General features: G+C 46.3%; 1 long non-coding RNA gene across 1 annotated transcript in view; it reads left to right on the forward strand.

Annotated features, from left to right (window-relative positions):
• LOC140693790 (uncharacterized) overlaps positions 1 to 24,248 on the forward strand; it is a 50,379-nt gene that overhangs the window by 9,652 nt on the left and 16,479 nt on the right. Inside the window, exons 4-9 of the long non-coding RNA XR_012069494.1 lie at positions 1,933 to 2,177; positions 4,184 to 4,309; positions 7,946 to 7,989; positions 8,943 to 9,029; positions 11,693 to 11,843; positions 12,601 to 12,708. This is a non-coding gene — a long non-coding RNA (uncharacterized lncRNA). The remainder of the gene's footprint in view (positions 1 to 1,932; positions 2,178 to 4,183; positions 4,310 to 7,945; positions 7,990 to 8,942; positions 9,030 to 11,692; positions 11,844 to 12,600; positions 12,709 to 24,248) is intronic.

Here is a 24,248-nt window from a genome sequence, read left to right on the forward strand (position 1 = left end):
AGTCTTGGAATAAGTTAGGAGAATTAAAAACTCTAACAAGACACAAGAATGCACTCTCTGTTAAAGAAAATAAACGAAAAGAAAAAAACAAATGAATAGACAATTAAGGTCCTACAGATAAAAATACCAATTTTTATGGGAAATAGCCTTAAAATAAAAAATAAGGAGATTATATTCTAATTTCACCTTTTGAATTAAGATATACAAAATTTAGCTGAATACCTTCGTATTTTGCACTTATGAAGAAAAAAATGTATTTGCAATGAAAAAGCAGCCATTACCCTGCCTTTTGAGTATTCTAAAGTTTTAGGTCTGAATATATTTCATCTTAAATGATCTTAAGCACTATGCAGTGGTTGGTGTTTTAAAAATACCACTGTGTGTGGAACTTCTAAAAGTGCTTCAAAAAATTTATATTTTTGTAATAATTTAGCAATGGCCTGGATATTATTTTTAAGAAGACAACTCACCATGGAATACTGCAAGATTTTTTCAATGAGTTTATATTCACACATGTTTAAGATTGTCACTGTATTATGAGAAAATGTCAACCGTGGCAGTATTTTGACTTGAAAATGAGATAAGCTGAGAAGCATATTTTAAGTATAAACTAAATGATTGCATTCCTTTAAAGACAAGAAAGTAAAAGCATGATAAACTCTGACTTTGACACACTTAAAATATAAAAATTAATATAATGTAATTTTACACACTTCTCTTTAACTCTCAGTACTTTCTCAGCCCCTTTCCCATTACACCCGCGTCCCCGCTTCTGACCCTTGGTGTACACACCTCCGTTCACACGGAGAAAGGGGGGACCCGGGCGGTGAGGACCAGGGGAGCGGACACCCCCGCGGCCCGGATGGACACGGACACTCACACCCGCATCCCCGCTCCTGACCCGCGGTGTACACACCTACGATCACACGGGGGAAGGGGGGACCCGGGCGGTGAGGACCAGGGGCGCGGACACCCCAGCGGCCCCGATGGACACGGACACTCACCCGCTCCCGGCGGGCGAGGAGAATAGTCGAAGCGGGCCCGCCAGCGCACACGTCCCCTCCTGCCCTGCTGGCCGGGGCCCCAGCTCGGTCAGGTCCACACACACCCCGGCAGGAAGCGGGCTCAGGCCGTGGGAAACCGGCGTAACTTCAGACAGAGAGCGGGGAGCATCCTCCCGCAGACACGCAGGCAGCGCTGTCCCGGAGCCTCCTTGGCGCCGCCCTCTCAGGCCTGAGGAAAGCAAGCTCCGCCCCCAGGGAAGACGCTGGCTGCTGATGCGGACTGCGCATGCGCACCGCCACCTAAGACACGCTGGCTTCGTTCGCCCCCTGCAGGTCCTCGAGGGCGGTGCAGGATACTCGGAACTCACTGTAGAACACATGACCCCTCCCAGCCATGATGCTAAATCAATGGAAATCTCAGTGCCCTGGCCTCTTTTTTAATGGCACTGGTGATGCTCTCATCCAGCCATGCCTGCTCTCTTGCCTGGCACATGCCTCAGTCCTTGGAATCCCGCCTGAATCAGATTCTGTTCTGGAGGAAGGACAGGTGCAGAAGAATCTCAAAATTCCAGACTTAGAAGATGACCAGGAACCCAAACTCAACTCTGTCAACTCCCTGGGGTCCCCTGAGGAGTGTGGTTTTCTCAGAACCATCTGCCCTGTGTCAGGAGCAGACCAAGCCTCAGGTAGCTTAGAGAGGCTATCATGCAGCACATGCTTTGGATGGTTCTCAGTTCTGACCTGCATGATCTTGAGACCCTTTTGTAACTCCTAACACTCTGTTTTCTCATACCTATAGTGATGGTTATTGATGACTGAGTTAAACCTCTTACAATGCTGAGGTGCTATTGTTCCTTGGATAACAGAATATTTTGAAGGGATCAACTGTTTATCACTTCCCCCTAATGAAGTATGTTTTTAAAACTAGAAATATTTCAGGGGGCACTCAGGTCCTCCTCTTGCACCAGTTCCTGAGGTGTTGGCAGTTTCTGCTCTGAGCTCCAGATCCTGATCCTGCCGGTGGTCTATGGTGATGCCAGTGTGTACATGCTCTTCCTTTTGCACCGGTGTGGAAAGGAGACAGCCCTTCCCCTACATGAGGCTGCAACACGCTGACACTCAAAGCAAGCACAATGAAGAACCAGCTAGAGTCCCCGGTACCAGCTGTCCCAGGTAGAAACGTCACCTTCACCACAGTGTTCCTGTGCTCCTATCAGGCCTTCACTACTCCCAGCAGGCCATGCATGAGCAGTGTGACAGTGTGACACCTGCACAGCATGGTGGTGATGATCCCACCTTATCTGTTTCTTTTTGGAATGTCCCCACACCTCTCTGAGCTTCACTTTGCTCTTCTCACAGGCAGAGTTGTACAGGCATGAACCTCACAGGGTTATGGTAGGTAGTCACGGTAGCTGCTCACCCAGTGGCAGGCTCTGCCGAGAGGGCTGCTGGGAGTGCTGTGTGTCTTCACACTTGTCCTTCACTCTCCCCAGTGAAAACACTCTTGGCCTTATCCTTCCCTGGTCTGCGGCCTTTCTGTGCTTGCAAAAGAACATGGAAACTATCTGCAAAGAAGTTTTGAGGTTCTGTCCATCTGGTCCAGGAAATGCTGACTCTCCTAGATGTGCTGTTGGGTGGGCTCTCATGGGAGGGGCTTGGGCAGGACTTCCCTTTGCAATAAGCTGCCCCACCCAGCCCTTTCCATGATCCAGACTCCTGGGACCAGGGTGCAAATCCCCAGCTCCGCACTTGTCAACCATGTGACCTGGGCAACTTTCTCAAACCCAAGCTTTGTCCACCCACGGTTAGCAGAGATGGGGGATAACAGGATGTCCCGCACAGAGTGTCTGTGCAGATTAAGTGAGGTAGAACAGACAGAACAGTGGTGGGGCCTGGCCCATTGGTTGACAGAAGGGAGCTCACCATGTGCAGCAAGTTCCACGGGTCACCCAGCAATCTGCCCAGAGGCTTAGCCACTCCATCGCTATCATGCATGTGAAGTCCACTTAACCACATGGGAGAGAAACAAACACATATTCTGAGTGTAGCTATCACAGGGAAAATTGCATCTGAGCGGGGAGTAATACCAGAGGGTGATCAGGATGGAGGAAGATGCCCCCTGGGTTTGAGCAGACTGGAGCTGCCCTCCAGAGCCTGGGGTTAGTGAGGATGGGCTTGTAGAAATGCCCCTCTCCTTTACCCATCAATGCTGGGTCCTGCGGGTACTGAGTCCCACAACCGGTGTGCTGCTTGGGTCCTCAGCACAGAGAAAAACCCAGGGGTTCCCACAAGGCTTCGGCCACATCCTCTGCTTCCTGAACTCCCACTCTGGTGACCCCACCTGGGATGCAGAGATGAGGTGAGGCAGGGACCTGTGCTGTCAACATCACTGCTCTACCCTGGGAATCTGGCACACAGTAGGTGCTTGGTAAGACATTGTTGAATGAACAGCAATACTGGGCCAAGTTTCTGTGGGTGTCTGTGCCCCCAGATCAGGGACCCCTCAGGGCCCACCTCACAAGTGACATGAAAATAATAATCCCACCAGGAGCAATAACAGTTCCTCAGAATAAATGGGCTTTTCCAAGCACTCTCCACCTGTTGCAAAGGCCTCCAAGCAGGGAAGTGGGCTGTCAGGGGCAGCACTGCACTCTCCACTGTAACAAGGAGAAAGCCAAGGGCCACAGAGAGGAGTGCCTTTCCAGTGTCACTGCTCACTTTCCCACCTTTTGGGAGACCAGGAGGCTTTTCTACTACATTCTGGCTCTGAAGCCCCAATACTGTGTGGACATGCCTCCCTCCCCGGAGCAAGGAACCACTAAGTGACCTGTCACTTGTCACCAAGCAGACAGGCTCATTCCAGCTCATTGTGCCACCAGCAGGTTGTGCTAGAAGCAGAATCCTCTGGGAGACATCACACTCTCCCAAGCTGGAAACAGGTGAACAGCTCACAGGTTTCCTGAAGAGGATGGTCACATGGCCTTGATCTGGCCGATCAGCATTTTCCATCCTCCCTGGCCACTGTGATTGGCTCAAGGCTGGGCACCAGCCCAATCAGGCTCCACGGAGGTCAGGCCTAGTTGCTGGAATCCTGGGAGCAGAGAAGTTCTATTTCAGTTGGGAGTTGAGGGGTGGTGATGTCAGCCTGTGGCAGTTGGTGACTATCTTGCTTTATAAAGGCAGAGCCATGTGAAGATGACACCAGTGGCAGAGCCCAGAGGTGGGGAAGGATGACTTTTGTTGATGTCACTGAGCACCAGGTACAGACCTGCCTGAAGCTATCTGCCTGTGGACGTCTCAGTTAGGTAAGTCATTCTCTCCTGCCCTGTTTGCTTCTTAAAGCCACTTTGGTTTTCTGTCACTGGTTTTAAGAAAAAGTTTGACTATTCCTTCAAGCTGGCTAAATGGAGACCCTGGAACTGCAACAGTGAGGTGACAGGCAACAATGTGGCAAATAGACTCCAGAGGCCTCTGTTCAAACAGGGGATTGTAAATGACAAGGGAGAGTACACATGGCCTCAGTGAACAGATTTGCTACTGGTAGCTCCCAGTTCCTGGATATTAGAGTGCATGCACTCAGCCAAGTCTCAGCTCTGCTGTCACACCTGCTAACCCACAACTCTCCTCTCCCACCTGCCAGGCCTAGGGGGGGCTGGACACCCCCGGGCACCTGAAACAGCCCAGGGCTTTGTGTAGTAATTTACACAGGCTGCCCCCAGTTCTGAGGGTGAGGGTGACTGGGTTCCAGTTTACAGAGAAAACAGACTAGACGTTCTCACTGGTGAGATGTGGGGGTGGGACCCCAATCTACCATCTGACCTATGACTTCGGAGTGGACAGCCTCCCCACCCTCAGCCAGGATGCTTGCTAAGCCTCGGGGCTCAGGAGTCCTGTTCCCTCCATCACCCCTCCTGGAGGTGAGAGTGGGGGGCTCTTCTCTATACAACATTCACCCCTGCAGGGGCACACGTGTGACCTCACAGTCTGTCATCCCTTCCTTATGACCTGGACCTCCTTGATGTGTGAGCACTGCAGATCATGGGTGCACACGTGGGCAGGTGCACCATGACTGAGAGGACAGCACTCCAATTTAAGCCCCCTCCATGCTCAGATGATTACATCCTGGAATTGAGGGGTTCCCAGGGGTCAGGTGGCCAATTCTGGCCTTAGGGGCAAATTCTTATCACCCAGGGGGATAATTTTTAAATTAAATTACACATTTACAATTCAATAGTCAAGCCTCTTTCTAGGCAGCCTTGTAGCCTCTCAGCTTTTACCCCTCGCTGTGACCATGTTCTAAGCTTCAAATTGAGTGCCATTATGGACATGAACATGTCCCTGTCATGTGTCACCTTCACAGTAAGCGGCCACCCCAAACTCCTCTCCCTTCCCCTTGTCGATATCTCCACACAGGGAGTAGGGTCCTTTTGATGCAGTTGTGCAAATGTGCGAGCTAAGGGTTTAGAATGTCCAGGCTAGGAGGGGTCTTCTCCACATGGCAGGGCAGGTGGGCTGGCAGGGGGTGATGGTTCACTTGTAAAACCTCAGCTGGTTTCAGGCAGTGACCACAGACTGGCAGCCAAGGGCTCAGCTGGTGCAGAGTAAGCGGATTAAATGTGTTCACCCAGACGCCTTGGGAGTGGCAGCCCTGGAGTACGACTACAAGTGAGGAAGGTGGAGGATCCCCAGTGCCTGGACCTCCAACTTCTAAAAATCAGGACTGAGATGTGGCTTTGAAATCAGAACACTGGAATTCAAAGCTTCCCCCACCACTTTGTCAATAATTCAGAGCAAATCAGCCTCAGTTTTCTCACGTGTAAAATGAGAACTTTGAAGCCTCTCCCTCTGAGGGTGTGGAGGGAAGTAAATGCGGTGACAGCAGAGCACAGGAGCTGTCTGGGCTGAGCCTGCATACAGGCAGGCCTTTGTTGCTGCCATGACCACTGTCTTCCAGGGCAGGGTCTGCACTCGTTCCCTGTGAAGGTCCAGACAGTAAACATTCTAGGCTTTGAGGGACCTACAGTCTCTGTCACAACTACCACCCTCTGCTGTTGGAGGGCAAAGGCAGCTCCTGCAGTAGGTAGTCCAGGCTCGCACCCCCGCTTCCTGACATAAGTATTCCTGAGATACAATTTTCACATAACTTTGTTGGCTTTAGGTGTGCAGCATAATGACTTGTTACATGTGCATATTGTGAAATGATCAGTTCATTAACTTTACTTGACGTCTGTCATCACCCATAGTGACACACTATTTTCCTTGTGATGAGAAATTTTAAGAGGTACTCTCTTAACTAACAAATGCACAACGCAGTGCTGTTAACTACAGTCACCTTGCAGTACATTATGTCCCCAGGACTTGTTTATCTTCTAACTGGAAGTTTGTACATTTTGATTATCTTCCCGAATTTCAATCACCCCCTGACTCACCTCTGGCAACCACCAACCTGATCTCTGTTTCTATGTGTTTCGGTTTATTTTGTAGATTCCACATATAAATGAGATCATAGGTATTTGTCTTTCTGTCTTATTTATTTCACTTAGCATAATACCCTGAAGGTCCACCCAAGTTGTCACAAATGGCAGTATTTCACTTTTTTAATGTCTGAATAAGATTCCATTTTATATACATATATATGCATCACGTTTTCTGTACCCATTCATCTGCTGATGGACACTTAGGTTGTTTACATATCTTGGTTATTGTAAATAATGATACAGTGAACATGAGGGTGCAGTTGTCTCATTGACATAGTGATTTCATTTCCTTTGGATATATTTCCTGCAGTGGACTTGCTGGGTCATATGGAAGTTCTAATTTTAAATTTTGGGGGAGCCTTCTTACTCTTTTCCCGAGTGATAGCACCAATTTACATTCCCACCAACATTGCACAAGTTTCCCTTTACTTCACACCACCACCATCACTTGTTATCTCTTGTATTTTGATGACACCCACCCTGACAGGTGAGAGGGGGTATCTCACTGGGGTTTTGATTTGCATTTCCCTGATGGTGAGTGATGTTGAGCACCTTTTCATGTACCTGATAGACATCTGTGTGCCTTCTTTGGAAAAATGTCTATTCAGTTCCTCTGCCCACTTTTTAAATCAGATTGCTTGTTTTTTGCTGTTGAATTGTAAGAGTTTTTTATATGTTTTGGGTGTTAACCCCTTATCAGATATATAGTCTGAAAGTACTTTCTCCCCTTCTGTCTGTTATCCTACCCTCTGCTTTCTGGATGACAGGGGTCCAGGCACTTGGGAATCTCTGCTTCTCACGTGTTTCCAATGGTGGGTGGGTGAGGGCTGTGTTCTGATAAAAGTGTGCACAACCGTGGGTCACTACCCCTTAGTTTAGAAGGTGGGCTCTGAAGAGTGCAGTGTGGGCAGGGATGTTTCCCTGAAGTCATCATTTGGATGGTCATGTGCTCTGGAACTCACATCATCTAGCCCGGGTGTGATGGGGCAATTTGCAAAGGGAGGACCTTGTAGCTAAGACACTGACCAGGTGATCTTGTGTCTTGTTGGAAGGACCTGGAAACAAAGTTGTGTGGAACAGGGACTCCTCCAGGTCACAAGGCTCAGTTCAGACTTCTGGGATGCAGAGACCTGCTCAGAGCCACTGTCACTGAGGAGGGAAGGGCCTCAGGCAGGAGGGAGGAGTTGCTGGATTTCACTTGCCCTGTTTGTCAAGTTTCAGCTCTGGTGATGTGTGGAACATGGGCTTAGCTTTGGGAATGTAAGAGGAGAGGTTCCTGGGGAAGGGCTGGCTTTTTCCTCTGATTGAGGTCCTACTGTGTGCCAATCACAGCAGTCCTCTGAGTCAGGGCTGGAAAGCCAGGCACAGAGAGGTCAGGGAGTTTCCAAGTCACACAACATTAGGGGCATCATTAGGGTCTGATGCAGACCTGACGCCCAGCCCACATTCTCTCTCCTTTCTCAGGACCATCATGATCCCACATGTCAGAATCACCCAGAGAGGCCCAGGTATGGGCACTGGGACCTTTCCTGCCTAACATGCCAGGAGCCTTAAGAGGGACGACAAGACACTTCCTGAGTCCATGATGCCCAGAGGCTGCTCTTAGCAAGAGGCTCAGCACACACTCCTGGATGAATCCTAGCTCTGTCCTGAGTCACTCTGTCCTCCCTGCCTCAGTTCTTCTGCCCACATGGGGCTGCAAACAGCAGCCACTTCACAAGGGTCTATGGAACCTCCAGGATCCTGGAAGCAGCGCCCTCACACAGGGAGCACGGTCTCCTTAACTTTTCCTCACCTCTTTGCTGGATGTAGAGTCCCAGAGGGGCACTGGCTTGTCCCAATTCTCACCCCAGATCAGGGTCCAGCAGGGGGTGGTGTCCAGGCTGGACTCTGTCCTCTGCCCCTTTTGGGGACCCTCATTCATTGCACCTTGGCTGCCTGGGCACTGTCTTCCAGGGGCCACTCTGTGCCTCCCACACCTACCTAGCATCCACCCACCCTGGGTTACTCCAGCGCCCTCTGGCCCTTGGCCACACACCTACTCCGTGTTGAGTGGAAATGAGGTGACCGACATGCTGGGCCTCCTGGACAGTCTGGAGGAGCCCGATATCCCCAACCTGCCCACCACACCAGGTGCCCAAGATGGGGAGAGGGTGTGCCTCCATTCATACTCTGATTTGCTCAGATTCTCAGCACCTACTTTGCTGGGTGGATATGGGGGCAGAGGTATGATGTAAAAGCAGGAGACATGGACAGCAGACCATGAGAAGGGGGCTAGCCCAGGCTGGTCTCATAACCCCCTTAGATTTGACTTTATCATCTTTAAAGTGGGACAGACTCTTGTGAGGTGAGCAGGATCCTGACCCATAGCCAGGCACTGTCCTACACACCTTAGAGAAGCTTACTGACTCCTCATGAAAATCTGTGGGGCAGGGACAGGCATTATCACCCATTTCTGCAGAAGTAACTGAGGCGCAGAGAGAACAGCTGAGGTGACCACCCCAGATTACAGAGCCCAGGTCATCTGGTTCCAGTGTCCAGGCTCATGGTAAGTGCCCATTCTGGGTTTTCCTCCTCCCTTCATCCTCCACTGGGACCCATGGCCGCAGCCTCATCTCAGTGTGATTGTTCATGGGGAGCAGGGTGGTTGCACTGAGGGCCCGTTTCTCTGAGGACTGCTTTCCCAGAAGGCTCAAGGGGTTGACTGTATTCACTACTGGACACCCAGGCCTGGGCCCAGGCCAGCCACACTGCAAAGCCTGAATCAGTGATTGTTGAGTGAATACCTGAACCTCTGCGTGTATCTGCATGTTGCCCCCATTTCCTCATCTCCACAGCTGGCTACCCGGCCAAAACGTTGTGTAATCAGGCCTGGGCCAGGGACAGTCAAGGGGACCAGAGCTGCTCAGCTGGGGACAGGAAGCCTCAGGGGCCCTGTGGCTGTCCCAAGCACCTCCTGGGGCAATTCACAGGGAAGCCCAGACAGCTTCCAGGAACAGCAATCAGGTCCGAATCCCAGGGGTATAGGGTAGGTCTTGAGGGGTGTTCCTGAGACTGACTTTGTGTATGAAGGGGGCCTGGGGGTCAGACTGCTTTCAACGTCCATTCCAGGCCCACACCCCTGCTGGCAGCATGGAGCTAGTCATAAAGGACACAGGTCGTGGGGCCAAGGCTATAGCAGGGCTCTGCTCCCTCTCTGTGGCTCAGTGTCCTCATCTGTAACAGAGAACTAGTAACAGGGCCATGGGAGGGCTCACTGAGACCCTCCTCTGTGGCTTTGGTTGGACACTGCCCTCTCTCTGCTCAGTGCCCTTCTCTGTAATAGAGAACTAGTAACATTTTTCTTAGCCCGTTTTGGCCCCATTTTTCTGAGTCTCTTTCTACATTGGGCCCAGGGCTTTCACAGAGATCACAGACTTGGGATGTAATCAGAGTGTGGTCACAGCCCTAGTGGTCTCAATTGAGGCCAGAGGAGCTTCAGGGGGGGTGGGAATCCAGAAATGCTTCATGGAGGAGGTAAGATCTGAGCTGTGTCCCCAAGGATGAGCTGTCATCTAGCTGAGGCCTAGCATTGAGCAGGACCCATGTACATGGTTAATGAGGGTGTGAATGAATGGATGGGCACCCCTCTAACAGAGAGTGAGGGGGGAGTCCCCTAGGCCAAAGCAGGAAACACAGGGCACCCTGGGGGAGCAGAGGGCGGGGCTGCAGTGTGATGCCTGCCTCACCCTTTATGGGTGTCTTGCCACCACTTTAGCGTGTGTTCTGGTGGATTTAGAGCCCTTTCCTCTCCTCTGCTAAAGTATCCTGCTCTTCATTCCCAGCAACATCCGCCTGTGTCACCTCAGTGTCCCCAAGTGGACCTGGACCTGTCTTGTGGGAGATTGTGAAGAGGGATTTGGTGTGCATCCCAAGAATGAAGTGGGAGGGAGAGGATAATAGGGACCTCCATAGGGGATCATGGGCTGGGAGACATCAGAGGGGTGGGGAAGGCAGAGCCTCAGAGCTGTAGGATCCTGCTAGTGGTGGCTCCTTCACGAGGGGCTTCACAGGAAGGAAGCAAACATGGGGTAAAGGCAGAGCTCAGTTTGGGGCTTGCTGACATGGAACAGCTCATCACAGAGATGTCCAGAGGTGCTGGATGTAGGGAACGAAGATGCCACTGATGTCAGGGTCAAAGCCTGAGACCCAGATGTGGTGGGGCGGTGGTGCAGGGGAAGGGGCTTGAGGATATCAAGATGTTCATTCATTGGGGTCCTCAGGGTGGGGACCTTCATGTTCATTTCATAGCCACCTGGTGCCTGACAGAGTTAGGCTTAGGGAGGTCACTGAGTAGACACGTGCCGATAACCTAGATTCTCCTCTTTCCACATAAAGTCCCTGGTGTGAAGCCAGCAGGCACTCTTCAGAGTCATACACCCTCACCCATGGGCTCTCTGTGTGCCTAGAGCCCAGTGGCCCCTTACCTCCCACTCCCCACTGCAGGACCCTTTGCACACCTGCATTTCCACAAGCTATAAAACATCTTCTCTTGCTGTGTGTTTACCCTATGAAACCTCATTGCCCCAGGAAGAGAGAACTCACATCCTTCCCTTATTAAAGTGGTAAAGCCTTTTGTTCAGAGAAGCCCCTGACAGATCTCACAACCAACAAGGTACCTGTACATGAATTGATCATGCAGCCCCCTCCTCCTTGTGTGCACAGCACCCCCCCAATAACAGACCCCACACACTCAACATTGGCTCTCGTGTAGGCACCTCTTGCCTGTGTGGCCTGATGTTGCCTATAGCAGTGTCCCTATTGAACTTTCCTAAACCCTTCTCAGACGCTGGTAATTCTTTACCAACCCAAGTAATTAGCCTGCCATTGTGCCCACAACACCTGAAACAGAGTTGACTAAATTATGCAGACTGATGATGCAGGTTAATTTGCTGTAAAGGTGAAATCAAGGTTTACAAATGAAAGCAACATACATACTCAAGGCAGGACTAAGAACTCACACGGATAACTAAGACCCTCCACATACATCCCACTTTGCCCTTAGGGCCTTTGGGATGGCTGCTCTTTCAGCCAGGCTCTCTCTCCCCCTGCTTCTTAAACACCTCCAGGAATCTGCTCAAATGTCCTCCCTGACCTTATTTTTCTCCATGGAACATATCACCTCCGGACATTGTATATATTTTACTTAATTTTCTCTGTGTCCCCCACCAGGCTGTCTGCTGCATGTGGATGGAGACCTGACTGCTTCACTACCTGCTGTGCCCGGTATCTGGAACCCACCCAACACAGTAGGACCTCAGAGATTGTGTGACGGGTGTGTGATCACTGTAGGCCACAGACAAAAGCCTTCCCAGCAGTCATGGTAAGAGTCATTCATACTCTACTTACTGAGCCCTACTGTGTGCTGGTTACTGACCTGGGTGGGAGGCATGCAGTGGATTAGACACAGTGAGCACACACAGCATGTTAGGAGGGACCTGTGCTCTGGAGAGCACATAAGGCTGGGGGAAGTCAGGAGTGCAGGAGTGGAGGAGAAGAGGGCCAGGTGGAGACAGTGGTGCCAGAGGAGACAGAGAGGTGGGGCCCAGGTCGTGTAGGGCTTTATGGCTCCTGTGAGGGCTTTTCCTCAGGGCAGCGGAACCATGGCTGGGTACGGAGCAGGGGCCCGTGTCCTGAATGCTATGCAGGAAATGGAGAAGGTGTCTGCTGGGGAGATGTGCTTGGAGGAGGCTGTCCCTGTAGACTGTGCAGGCAGAGAAGGCTCCTCTGAGGAGGTGACATCTGAGCTGAGCCCTTGTATGGACCGTGTTTCCACCTTCTGTAGACTGGATGCTTTCATCTGCCCTGCAGCCCTGTGCAGGACACACCCTGTTCTCAGTCACCTGGACTTGGCCTCCTGCCTCCCTTGTGGGCCCTCCCACCCCAGAAGGAGTCCTTCTAGATCTAACTCACTACCTCCTCCACTGGACTTGGACTCACACTGAGCCACTGTCCACCTGCCCAACTCACCCAGAGTCAAGTCCAGAAACTTGGGGGAGCCCCTCCACCACAGAGCCCATGAACTTACTCAAATGGCCAGTCCTCAGCCTGCTCACATGCCTCACACTCCCCTCCTGCAGAAACCCTGTGACAGATCATGTCCACAGCACCCTGCTCCTCCGATCCTGACCCCAGGCTTTCCCATGGGGTGTGACCCCGCATGGGTTGCAGTCCCCTCCTCCAGTCTGGTGAGTAGAAACTACCTTTTCTTTTTTCTTTTGTTAATATATTTATTTTTTTAATTTTTATTTTATTGAGTTATAGTCAGTTTGCATTGTTGTGTCAATTTCCAGCATAGAACATAATTTTGTCAATTGTGTTTACTCTTTCAAGAAACCATCTCTTGGCTTGATTTTTTCAAATGTTCCTTATATCTCTATTTTATTTTTTTCCTCCCTGATCTTTATTATTTCCTTCCTTCTGCTTACTTTTGTTATTTTTGCTCTTCTTTTTCTAAATCTTTTAGGTGGTAAGTTTGATTGTTTATTGCAGTTGTTCCTCGTTTTTGAGGTAGACCTGATTCTCTCGCTATAAACTTCCCTCTAAGCACTGCCTTTTCTGGATCCCATAGGTTCTGTATGGTTGTGTTTTCATCATCATTTGTCTGAATGTGTTTTTTATTTCTTCTTTGATTTCATCATCCACCCATTTTTTTTTAAAGTAGTATGTTGTTTAACCTCCATACTGTCATTTATTTCTCCTTTATTTTTCTGTAGTTCATTTCTAGTTTCATGGTATTGTGGTCAGAAAAAGTTGCTTCAAATATTTTCTATCTTCTTCAAATTGTTAATACTTCTTTTGTGACAAAGTATATGATCTATCCTAGAAAATGTGGTATGTGCACTTGAGAAGAATGTATGTTCTATTTTAGGGAAATATAATGTTCTGAAAATATTACCCAAGACAAATTGTTCTATTGTATCATTTAATTTCTATGTTGTCTTATTAATTTTATGTATGGAATATCTGTCCAGTGATGTTAATGGATTGTTAAAGTCTTCTACTGTGATTGTGTTCCGATCAAATTTTCCCTTTTTATCTGTTAGTATTTTCTTGTTATCTGTTATGTATTTAGGTGCTCCTATGTTGTGTTCATATATGTTAATGAGTGAAATATCTTCATCTATGACTCCTGTAATCATTATAAAATATCCTTCTTAATCTTTCTTTATAATCTTTGTTTTAAAGTCTATTTTATTTGAAATCACTGTTGATATTCCTGCTTTCTGGTCATTTCCATTTGTGTGGAATATCTTTTTCAATCCTCTCACTTTCAATCTATGTGTGTCCTTCTCCCTAACGTGGGTCTCTTCTATACAGCGTATTGTAGATACTTGCTTTATTATCCACTCTGCACTCTATGTCCTTTGATTAAAGCATTTTGTCCACTGACATTTATATTAATTATTGATAGAAATGTGTTTATTACACTTTGAACTTTGTTTTGCAGTTCATTTTGTATTTCCTCTTTGTTCCTTACTTTTTCTTTTTGTGGTTTGATAATTTTCCTTTTTATTATCTTGGTGTCTTTTTAGTTTTGTGACTCTATTGTAACTTTTTGGCTTGTGGTTAACCTACTTTGTACATATATTAACCCATTACTATATCTGTTTGTTTTAAACAGATAGTAATATAAGCTCAAACCCATCCTACCAAGAACAAAAAAGAGAGAGAGACAGAGAGAAAGAGAGAGAGAGAGAAACCTGTATATTTTCTTGCTCGCCTCTCCCACCCTTAATGATTTAGATGCCCTCTTTTATGATTTCATGTTTATTCTGTTGTAATTCATTGTAGCAATCACCTTTCCAATTATGGTTTTCTCCTTTTTGTAGCATCCTGCTTCTTTTCTATTTAGAGTAGGTCTTTCAATATTTCCTTTAGCATAGGTTTAGTGTTGCTAACTTCTTTTAGTTTTTGCTTGTCTGTGAAGTTCTTTATCTCTCCTTCTATTCTAAAGGATACCCTTGCTGGATAAAGTATCCTAGGCTGCATCATTTTTTCATTCAGGACTTTGAATATACCTTGCTTCTCCCTTCTGGCCTTTACTGTTTTTGTAGAGAAATCAGCTGAAAGTCTTATGGGGGTTCCCTTGTATCTCATTCTTTGTTTTTCTCTTGCTGCCTTTAGAATCATTTCCCATTCTCAACCCTGGTCATCCTGATTGTAATATGTCTTGGTGTGGGTCTGTTTGGGTCCTCCTTGTTTGGGACGCTCTGTGTTTCCTGTACTTGGATATCTGATTCCTTCTTTAGGTTTGGGAAGTTTTCAGTCATGATTCCTTCAAATATCTTTTCAATCTCCTTTGTTCTTTCTTCTCCTTCTGAGACCCCCATTATGAGTAGGTTGGCATGCTTTATGTTATTCCATAGGTCCCTTATATTGCTTTCATTGGTTTTTATTTGTTGTCTCTCAGCTGTTTTGTTGTCCTGTCTTCTAAGTCACATATTCATTCCTCTCAATTATCCAGCCTACATTTTACATCCTTTACCTCAACTCTCATCTCAGCAAATGAGTTTTCCAATTTTCACTGGCTCCTCTTCAGAGTTTCAATTTCGTTATTTGACATATTCTCTGTCTCTATACACAATCTCTTTTAGTTTCTTCAGTACTTTGATCACTCCTTTTTTGAAATCATCTAGTAGACTATCAATGTCTATTTCATTGATTGTTCTTTCAGGGGGTTTATCTTGTTCTTTTAATTGAGACAGGTTGCTCTGCTTTTTTATCTTGCTTATATCTCTCTGGCACTATGGCTTATGGAGTATCAATTATCTACTGTGGTCTTTTAAGAGTTTACTTATTTATATAAAATGGATGCAGAAATAAAACTAAGCACAAAGAAATTAGTTTTAAAAGCAGTATAATCAATAACAGAAGAACATATTGAAACAAGATAACAATTGAGTTGGGATGAATTTTTAAAATATTAAAGGAAGAAAAAATATTTGACAACAGAGTATAATCACAACAGAAGAAAAAAAACAAGGATAAAAATGAAATTAGACCAATTGAAAGATAATAATAAAAGTATTTTAAAAGAAAATTTTAAAAGGGATTAAAAATAGAAATATAAAAATTATTTAAGAAGTAACATTTAAAAAGTAAAAGAAAATGGAACAGAAAAAGAAAAGAGTATGTTCCCGTGGAGATTGTGTGCCCTTAGTAATTTTATCAAGAGGTCCTTCTTAAATATGTGTGGTTACCAAGTCTTACTTCTGTGCCTTTTGTCTGTTATCCCTTTGGTTAATGATGTGGCCATTAACCTGTTAACCAGAGCCTACCCTGGCTATTGAATGGGGACTCCTCTTTGTTTTGTGGTTGTCACAGCTCCTGCCCTTGCCTTGCTTCATGAACTCAGCTCGTTGTTTCCAGAGACCCTCTGGTCACACTCTTGGTCTGTGCTGCTCCCAGTGCCTGTAGATAGACATGTCACATCTCCTCCCAGTGCTGCATCTTGGTGCTGCACTCCTGCATGGTAGGTGCGCAGGTTGTGCCCCTTCCCAATGCCGTGTCCAGGTGCAGCAGTCCTCCACAATAGTTGGGTTGGTTGCTCCCATATTCAGTGCAACTCCCCACTCCACATCTGTTCCACACTCTGTGGGTGGGCTTGAGGCAAATGGCCACACCAGCCCTAGTCCCTGCTCTTTGCCAGAACTTTGCTCCTTGTTCATTTGTCTTAGAGGTGTGAGTTCGTAGAGGCACCAGGACAGAAACTTCCTATATGTCTGGGGATGTAAACAAGTCTCAGTCTCACCTATGAGGTTGCAGAACTGCCAGGTACATATTCAGGTTTCAACCCCATGTCTGCCTGGGTAGGTATGATGGCTGTGGCTGAGCCTCATCTCTCTTATTCTGAGAAATCACCAGTTATGTTGCCATGAGTCAGCAGAAACAAAGGACGAAACACCCCTTCCCCCAGGCAAGCCAGCAATATTGCTTTGCTTTATTTTTTTTCTTATTTTATGGGAGGCCCAGGCTGTTCTGACCTGTATACAATCCAAGCAGATGTCCACAGCACACTGCAGTCCCCCAGGGTTACCTATGTACAGTCATCCAGAGTCTGCCTGGATCCAGCAGCCTGTCCCTTCCCATCCCTGATTCACTTCTAGGTTTGGGGGTTGTTGTCACACTTTGTGCCCATTTAACTTAATTCTGTCAGTCAAGGGTGGTTCCGTACACATCTGGGCCTCAGAGGTTCCCTGTCCATCCTGCTGACCTCTCCATTGGAAAGAGGGAGACCCAGTCAACCAGCACTATCCCTCCTTTGCTGCTCCCTCTTCAAAGGACCAACCCAAGCCATTTTGCATTTTCTTCCTTCTTTTTTCCTTTTCTCCTAGCAGATTGGTGGCACATTTTGTCTTTTGAAGATGGCAATGTTTTATCAAAGTTCAGCAGATGTCCTGAGTGGATGGGTGTGTCTGTGAATGTCAGTCTTGGTGAATTTATTGGAGAGGATAAGATACAAGCATCCTTCTACTCCAATATCTTGGCCTTTCTCCAAGAATATACACTCTTAATAATTTTGTCATAAGGTTATTTTTAACTATGGGTGGTTGCCAAGTCTTCCTTCTACGCCTTTTGCCTGTTATCCCCTTTTTTGGTGGTGTGGCTGGTGTTCTGGTGGCCTGAATCTGCCCTGGCTATTGAGCAGGAGCTCCTTTTTTCCTGTGGTTGTCACACTCCTGCCCATATCCTGCTGTGAAAACTCCACTTGCTGGTTCCAGAGGCCGTCTAGTCGTGCCCCTGGTCTGTGTCCCAGCATCTGTAAATGGGTGGTCTGCACCCCCCACCAGATGCCTGGTCCCAGGACCACACTTGTGCAAGGTAGTTGGCAGGTAGCTCCCCTGCCGCATTAGGTCCATGCTTTGTAGGTGGACTCAGAGGAAACAGCTACACTAGCCCTCACCCCTGCTCTGTTCCAGAACACTGCTTCTTGTGCATTTGTCTTAGAAGAGCCAACTCAGAGAGGCATCGGTGTGTAATGGTCCCTTCTTCTTGGGACTGTAAACAAATCTCATTCCCACCTATGAGGTTGTGGAGCCCCTAGGTAGGGATTTGGGTTTTGACCCCTCCTCTATCTGGGAACCATGCACCAGAAAATATAGTGGCTATGGCTGAGCCTTGACTCTCTTCTCCCAAGAAGTCTCCAATAATGGCACTGTGGGTCTGCGGACACAAAGGCTATGGCTACCCTTCCCCCCAGGGCACACCAGCAGTGTTTTCTGCCTTTTTTTTTTGTATTTTATGGGGGACCCAGGCTGTTCTGTATACTCTCCCAGCCATGGCACACAGAACATTGCAGTCCCCCAAAGTTTCCTCTGTAGAGTCAGCCCAAGTCCTCTGCTCAACTCAGAGAGCCTGTCCCATCCCACCCCTGCTGGTTTGCTTCTAGGGCTGGGGATCGTTGGGACCCTTTGTGCCCCATTAACTTAGTTCTGTCAGTCAAAGTCTATTCTATACAGATCTGAGCCTCTGAGGTTCCATCTCCATCCTGCTGAACTGGCCATTGGAGTTGGAGAGACCCAGTGTATTAATGCTATTCCTCCTTTGCAGCTCCCTCCCCATTGGAATGGTCCAGAACTATTTTCCTTTTTCTCCTTTTCTCCTGTTCTCCCACCAGATTTGTGGAAAATTTTATCTTTTGAAGAAGCCAATATTCTGTCAAAGTTCAGCAGGTGTTCTGGGTGGTGGGTGTGTCTGTTGATGTCACTCTTGGTGAATTTGTGGGAGAGGGTGAGCTCTGAGCATCTTTTTTACTCCACCATCTTTCCTCCTCCTTCACTCTTTTTCTTTTGATTGGAACATTTAGTCCATTGACATTTATAGTAGCTATTTTATAGATGTGGGTTTATTGCTATTTTGAAATTTGTTTTCCAGTTGATTTTGGTAATTATTTGTTTCTTTCTTTTAATTATTTTTATTTTTGTGGTTTGATAAATTCCTTTTCTATTAGCTTGGTTTCTTTTTGGGTTTTATGACTCTATTATATACTTCTGATTTGTGGTTATCTTGTCATTCAAGTATGATAACCCCTTACTTCATCTGTTTGGTTTTAGTTGATAGTCATGTGGGCTCAAGTGCATCCTAAAAAGAAAGAAGACAAAGAGAAAAAAGAAAAAAAAGAGAAAAAAATATATATTCTCTTGCTCTCCTCTTCCACCTTTCATGATTTTGCTATTCTCTCTTTCTTGTTTGCCTTCTTGTTTTCTTTATTGACTTACTGACTTATTTATATCCTCATGTTTTCCCTTGCAACTCACTGTATTTATCGCATTTCCAATTATGGTTTCTTAATTTCTATAGCTTCCTGTTTATTTTTTATTTAGATTAGAACTTTCAAATTGTTTTTTAGCATAGATTTAGTACTGCTGAATTCTTTTAGTTTTTGCTTGTCTATGAAAATCTTTCTCTCTTTCTGTTCTAAAGGATAGTCTTTCTAGATAGAATATCCTAGTTTGCAGCCTTTTTCTTATTCAGGACTTTGAATACATCTTGCCACTCCCTTCTGGCCAGAAGATTTTAGGTAGTGAAATCTGCTGAATGCTTATGGGACTCCCTTGTAACAAACACTTTGTTTTTCTCTCACTGCCTTTAGAATATTTTATTTTACTTTAACCATTTTAACTATAATATGTCTTGGTGTAGGTCTGTTTGGTTTCTCCTTGTTTGGGACCCTGTGTGCCTCCTGTAGTTAGATAATTCTTTCCTTCTTAAGGTTTGGAAAGTTTTCAGTCATGATTTCTTTAACTAACTTTTCAATCCCCCTTTCACTTTCTTCTCCTTCTGGGACTCACCATTATGCATAGGCTGGCACACTTTATATTATCTTGCTTTAATTGGTTTTTATTGACTTTTCTGTCTGCTGTTCTTTTTGGGTTATTTCTTTTATCTTGTCTCCTAAGCCATTTATTCATTCCTCTGCATTATCTAGTCTTCTTTTGATTGCCTGTAGTTGAATTTTCTATTTTTAACTAGCTCTTCTTTATAGTTTAAATTTTCTTTTTAAAGTTTTCTGTCTCTATTGATAGTCTCTTTTATTTCTTTCAGTGAGTTGATCATTTCCTTTTTGAAGTCTAGTAGACTATCAAAGTCTATTTTACTGATTGTTCTTTCAGGGGATTTCTCTTGTTCTTTTAATTGAAAGTGGTTCCTCGGCTTCTTTATTTTACTTATATTTCTCTGGCTCTATGTATTTCTTTTAGACCCATTTCTGAGCTGTGATATGTAGTAGGCAGGGTTGGAGCAATTCAGTTGTGAAGAAGAATAGGCAGAAGATGTTCACTGGGGAGTTCTCTCTGTGGTGTTGCCTGTCACTTGTTATGCAGACTTACAAAGTACTATTTGTTGATGTTGGCTTTATCCCTGCCTTAGCTATGGGAATGTCAGCCACCTACTCTGGTGCCCCTCAGGTTCTGAGCCCCAGGAAACATCAGTGCAGATCCAGCAGTGTCAGTCCCTTGGACCTGCCTTAGCAAGTGTGCAGTCACACACATGAATTTGTGGTCCACTACAGGTTCAGCTCAAACCCTAATCCCGCACCCACATATGGAACCATACACCACCCTGTTGTAAATACCCTCACTGGCCACCCTTCTTGAGTCAGAACTCCACTCACTGCCTGTAAGTCTCAGAGGTGTGGATCCACAAAGTGACCAGATACAGCAAATCCACCCTCTCTGCCTGGGGCTGTAAACAAATCTCATTCCTGCCTGTGAAGTTGCAATGGCACAGGGTATGGAGTCAACATTCAGCTCTGCCTTTGTGCAGAAGTGTTGCCTATCACCAAGCCCCATTTCTCTTCTCATGAGAACACACCAACAATGGAGCCAAGTGGAGAAAGTGACTTTGGCACAGCTGTGTTTCATTCCTCCCCCATTATACCAACATCGGTGCTTTTTTATGAGAGTTTCAGTCTGTTCTGTTCCACACACACACACACAGCCAGAGCTCACACTGCCCTCTAGTTTCCTGAGGCTGCCTGTCTGCAGTGTGACCCAGCCCTCTGCCTGGGCTCTTCACTGACTCCAGTAGCCAGTTCTGGCTCATCCCTTCTAGCTCATGTCTAGGGCTGGTCATCACAGGGACCCTCTGTGTCAGTTTTCTCCAGTTCTGCCTGCCATGCAGTTGCCACTGTCTCCTCCAAACCTTGGAAGCTCTGCTTCTTTCCTAGCTGATCTCCCAGCTAGAGAGGTTGTGTCCCAGTGTGAGTGTGCCTTTCTTCCTATGCTACTCTTTCCCTGCAGGATCAGTTCTGCACTGAATTTTTCTTTTCTCTTTTTATTCCTTACCATATTTTGTGAGAATCTTCCTGTATTTCAAAATAAAAGACACTCTACCAGAGTTCAGGAGGTTTCTGTGCAATTCAATGTTTTTGTAGATGTAATTCTTTGCGTATTTGTGGGAGAGGTCAAGCTGTGAGTCTGTCTACTCTGCCATTTTGGCTCCTTCAAATTTTAAAATAGGGCTAGGTCTTTCTTAATTACTCTTAACAAGCTGTTGTAGTTTTCAGCGTACATGTCTTGTAATTTTTCCTTGCCTCTATTGGATGCTGATTCAGAACATACACAACCTTCTGGAGAAACCTGTCCCACCCTGCCATTTACTGCCAAATAGCTGGCCTGTGTCTGAGTCACCAAAAAGTTTTGTTCTTTATCTGATTCTTAATTCTTTAGAATTTATCATTTTACTCTCATAAATGCTGATTGTACTTGTAACAAATATTTTAAAATAAAAATAATAAACTTTATTCTATAGATGAAATATGAATGAATCTCAAGTAACATATGCTTTTAATACCTTAGAATTAGTAAAGCAATATAGATACATTATAAACGCTTGAAATGTTGCCTAAAGGAAAAGTGCAGAGATTTGCAAATCCCACTCCCAGAAGTGACCGTCATTAATGGTTTGGTGAACATCTCTCAGTCTCTATCTCTCTCATTCTCTCTGCCTCTGTCTCTCACACACCACAAGATTCATTTACATCTATGATGATTTGACACATATGTGGTCATAGAGATGGCATCTTGGATGTAGATGATGGATTAACAGGCATCCAAACTGAGGGCTTCCTTGACATCAGGTAAAGACCTAGCACTCATTTTTCCAGCTGCACAACAATCATTCCTCCATCTGAACCAGAACTGATGAATCCCGCCCCCTCTCCATGAACATTAGTGTTGCTTCCATTTCCCTAGTAGTTTAAGCAGGACTGTGATGAACATCCTTGAAAAGACATCTTTGAACAATTGTGCAAGAATTTTAGTATGATCAACGGTAAGCATTAGCACTGCTCGAAAAGTGGTGCACTTGTGGAACTGTGATGCATCCTGCATACTGTTCTCCCAGAGAGGAGAGTCTGCTCACTCTTCCCTCCAGGGGATCTACTGTGGCCTCTGTCTCCTCATGTTGTCACTAGAGCTGGTTGTCACCAGGCTAAAGGCCTGCCAGTGTGATGTTGACCAATGCTGTCTCCGAAGTGTGAACATCTTGCATTCTCACTTGAGAGGTCGAGCATCTCTAATATACACTGGCCACCTGCATTGCCTCTTGTTGGAATTGCATGTGTTTGTTCTGTTTCTGTTTAGAACACAGTGTTTCAAGATATTTTTGGACCACAGGGATGTGAAACCTTTCTCTGACTTTAGGTTATGAAAAATGATATTTCCATGTTGTGGTTTGTCTTTCATGGATTTTGATTATTATTTTTTTTTATTTTGTTAGGTTATGTTTTGCCACAGGAAGAGCTAAGCATCTCCCTCCTGGCTCTGGTTTCACACATAGAATAGCAGTGCCTATCTCGAGATTATGCACATAGTTTCTAAAAATATTCATTTTGTATATCTCATATTTAATCCACCTGGATTTCCCTTTGAAATAACCAAAATGCTACTTCAAGTAAAAAAAAAACACCAATCCCTTGTTAAAATATGAGAGCAGACACAAACAGCCATCTTTTGTATGATTTCATTGATAGGGAACATCCAGTGTAGGGAAAGACACACAGAGAGAAAGAGGATTAGGGCTTGTCAGGGGTTGGGGGAGGGAGAAAAGAGAATGTGTGCTTTGGATACGGGGTTTTATTTTGAGGAAAGAAGCAGTCTGAAACTAGACAGTGACGATGGTTACACAGCATTGTGAATGCACTTAATGCTCCTGAATTGCACAATTTAAAATGGAAAAACATCTAAATTTTATTATGGTAAACTTAAAACATAAAAATAGATGGTACTCTAAATGACATGAAAGAAAACAAGGAAATGACAGAAAAAAGAAACAAAAATGATGCCAGGAGAAGGGAAGTAAATTTCGGGTCTGAGAGTGGGTTGATTCTTAGAATTAGATGACAGTGTTGGTGGTTGCAGAGACATCTCAGCCCGTAGGGGTGGTGATGCCTGAATTGGCTCTGGGTCTCATAGAAGTATGTGTGTAGGTGCAGGGGGAGCTACAAAATCAGGCTCAGGGTCTCCCTGCAGGACTGGTAATGTAACCTGGTTCTAGGTCTCCTGTAGGGCTAGTCTTACAGTCTGCAAAGCTGGTGGGATGTGACACGGTCCTGTGTGTTTTGCAGGTGCAGGCTCGGGTTCCCCAGCAGGGTTGTTAGAATGGGACACAGTCCTGGGTCTCCTGAAGGAGCCAGCTCAGGATCTCATGCAAGACCAGGCTCAGGGTATCCTTGTAATGCTTGTGGAATGAGACCCCATCATTTTTCTCCTGCAGCAGCAGATTCAGGGTGTCCCTGCAAGGTTTTGCAATTTCACCCTGCTCTATAACTCCTGCAGGAGCAGGCTTGGACTGTCCCTGCTGGGTTGTTGGAATATGACCCATCTCTGATTCTCTTTCAGAAGCAGGCTCAGGGTCCCCCTACAGGGCTAGTCGATTTTGTTCCAGTCTTAGGTCCTTTGCAGGTGCAGGACTGGGGTCTCCCTTCAGGGCTGGTGAAATGTGACTCAGCTGTTGGTCTCTTGCAGAAACAGGCAGAATTTCTCCCTGCAAGACTTGTGGAATGAGACCCATTGCTGGGTCTCTTACAGGAGCATGCTCGGGGTCTACATGCAGGGCTAGTGGAATTGGACCTGGCTAATGGTGTCCCTGCAGTGCTGCTGGAATTGTTCCAATTCTTGGGTGTCTTGAAGGTGTAGGCTCTAAGTCTCCCTGCATTGCTAGTGAAATGTGACCCAGTTGTGGTTCTCCTGAAGGGACAGTCTCAGGGTTTCCCTGCAGGGCTGGTGGATGGGACATAGTCCTGGGTCTCCTGGAGGAGCAGGCTCATGTTGCAACATGACCAATCTCAGGTTCTCCTGCAGGAGTAGGCTTGGGGCCTTCCTGAAGGGCTAGTGGAATTGGACATGGCTCATGGTCTCCCTGCAGTGCCATTGGAATTGGTCCAATTCTTGGGTCTTTTGAAGGTGTAGGTTGCAGGCTGATAAATTACCTGTAGGGCTGGTGGAATGTGACATGGCTCTTAGTCTAATGCTAGAGCTGATTCAGGGTCTTTCCACAGGGTTGGTAGAATTGGTCCCAGGCCTGGGTCTCCTGCATGTACAGGCTTTGGTATCCCTGTAGGGCTTGTGGAATGTGACTGGGTTTCTGTTTCCTGCAGGGGCAGGCTCAGAGTCTCCTTGCAGTGTTGCTGGAATGGCACATGGTTCTGAGTTTCCTGCAACAGCAGGCTTATGTCCTTCCTGCATGGCTAGTTGAATATGACTCAGACCTTGGTCACTTGCAG

This window comes from Vicugna pacos, unplaced genomic scaffold, assembly GCF_048564905.1.
Source record: "Vicugna pacos unplaced genomic scaffold, VicPac4 scaffold_20, whole genome shotgun sequence".
Classification (NCBI taxonomy): domain Eukaryota; kingdom Metazoa; phylum Chordata; class Mammalia; order Artiodactyla; family Camelidae; genus Vicugna; species Vicugna pacos.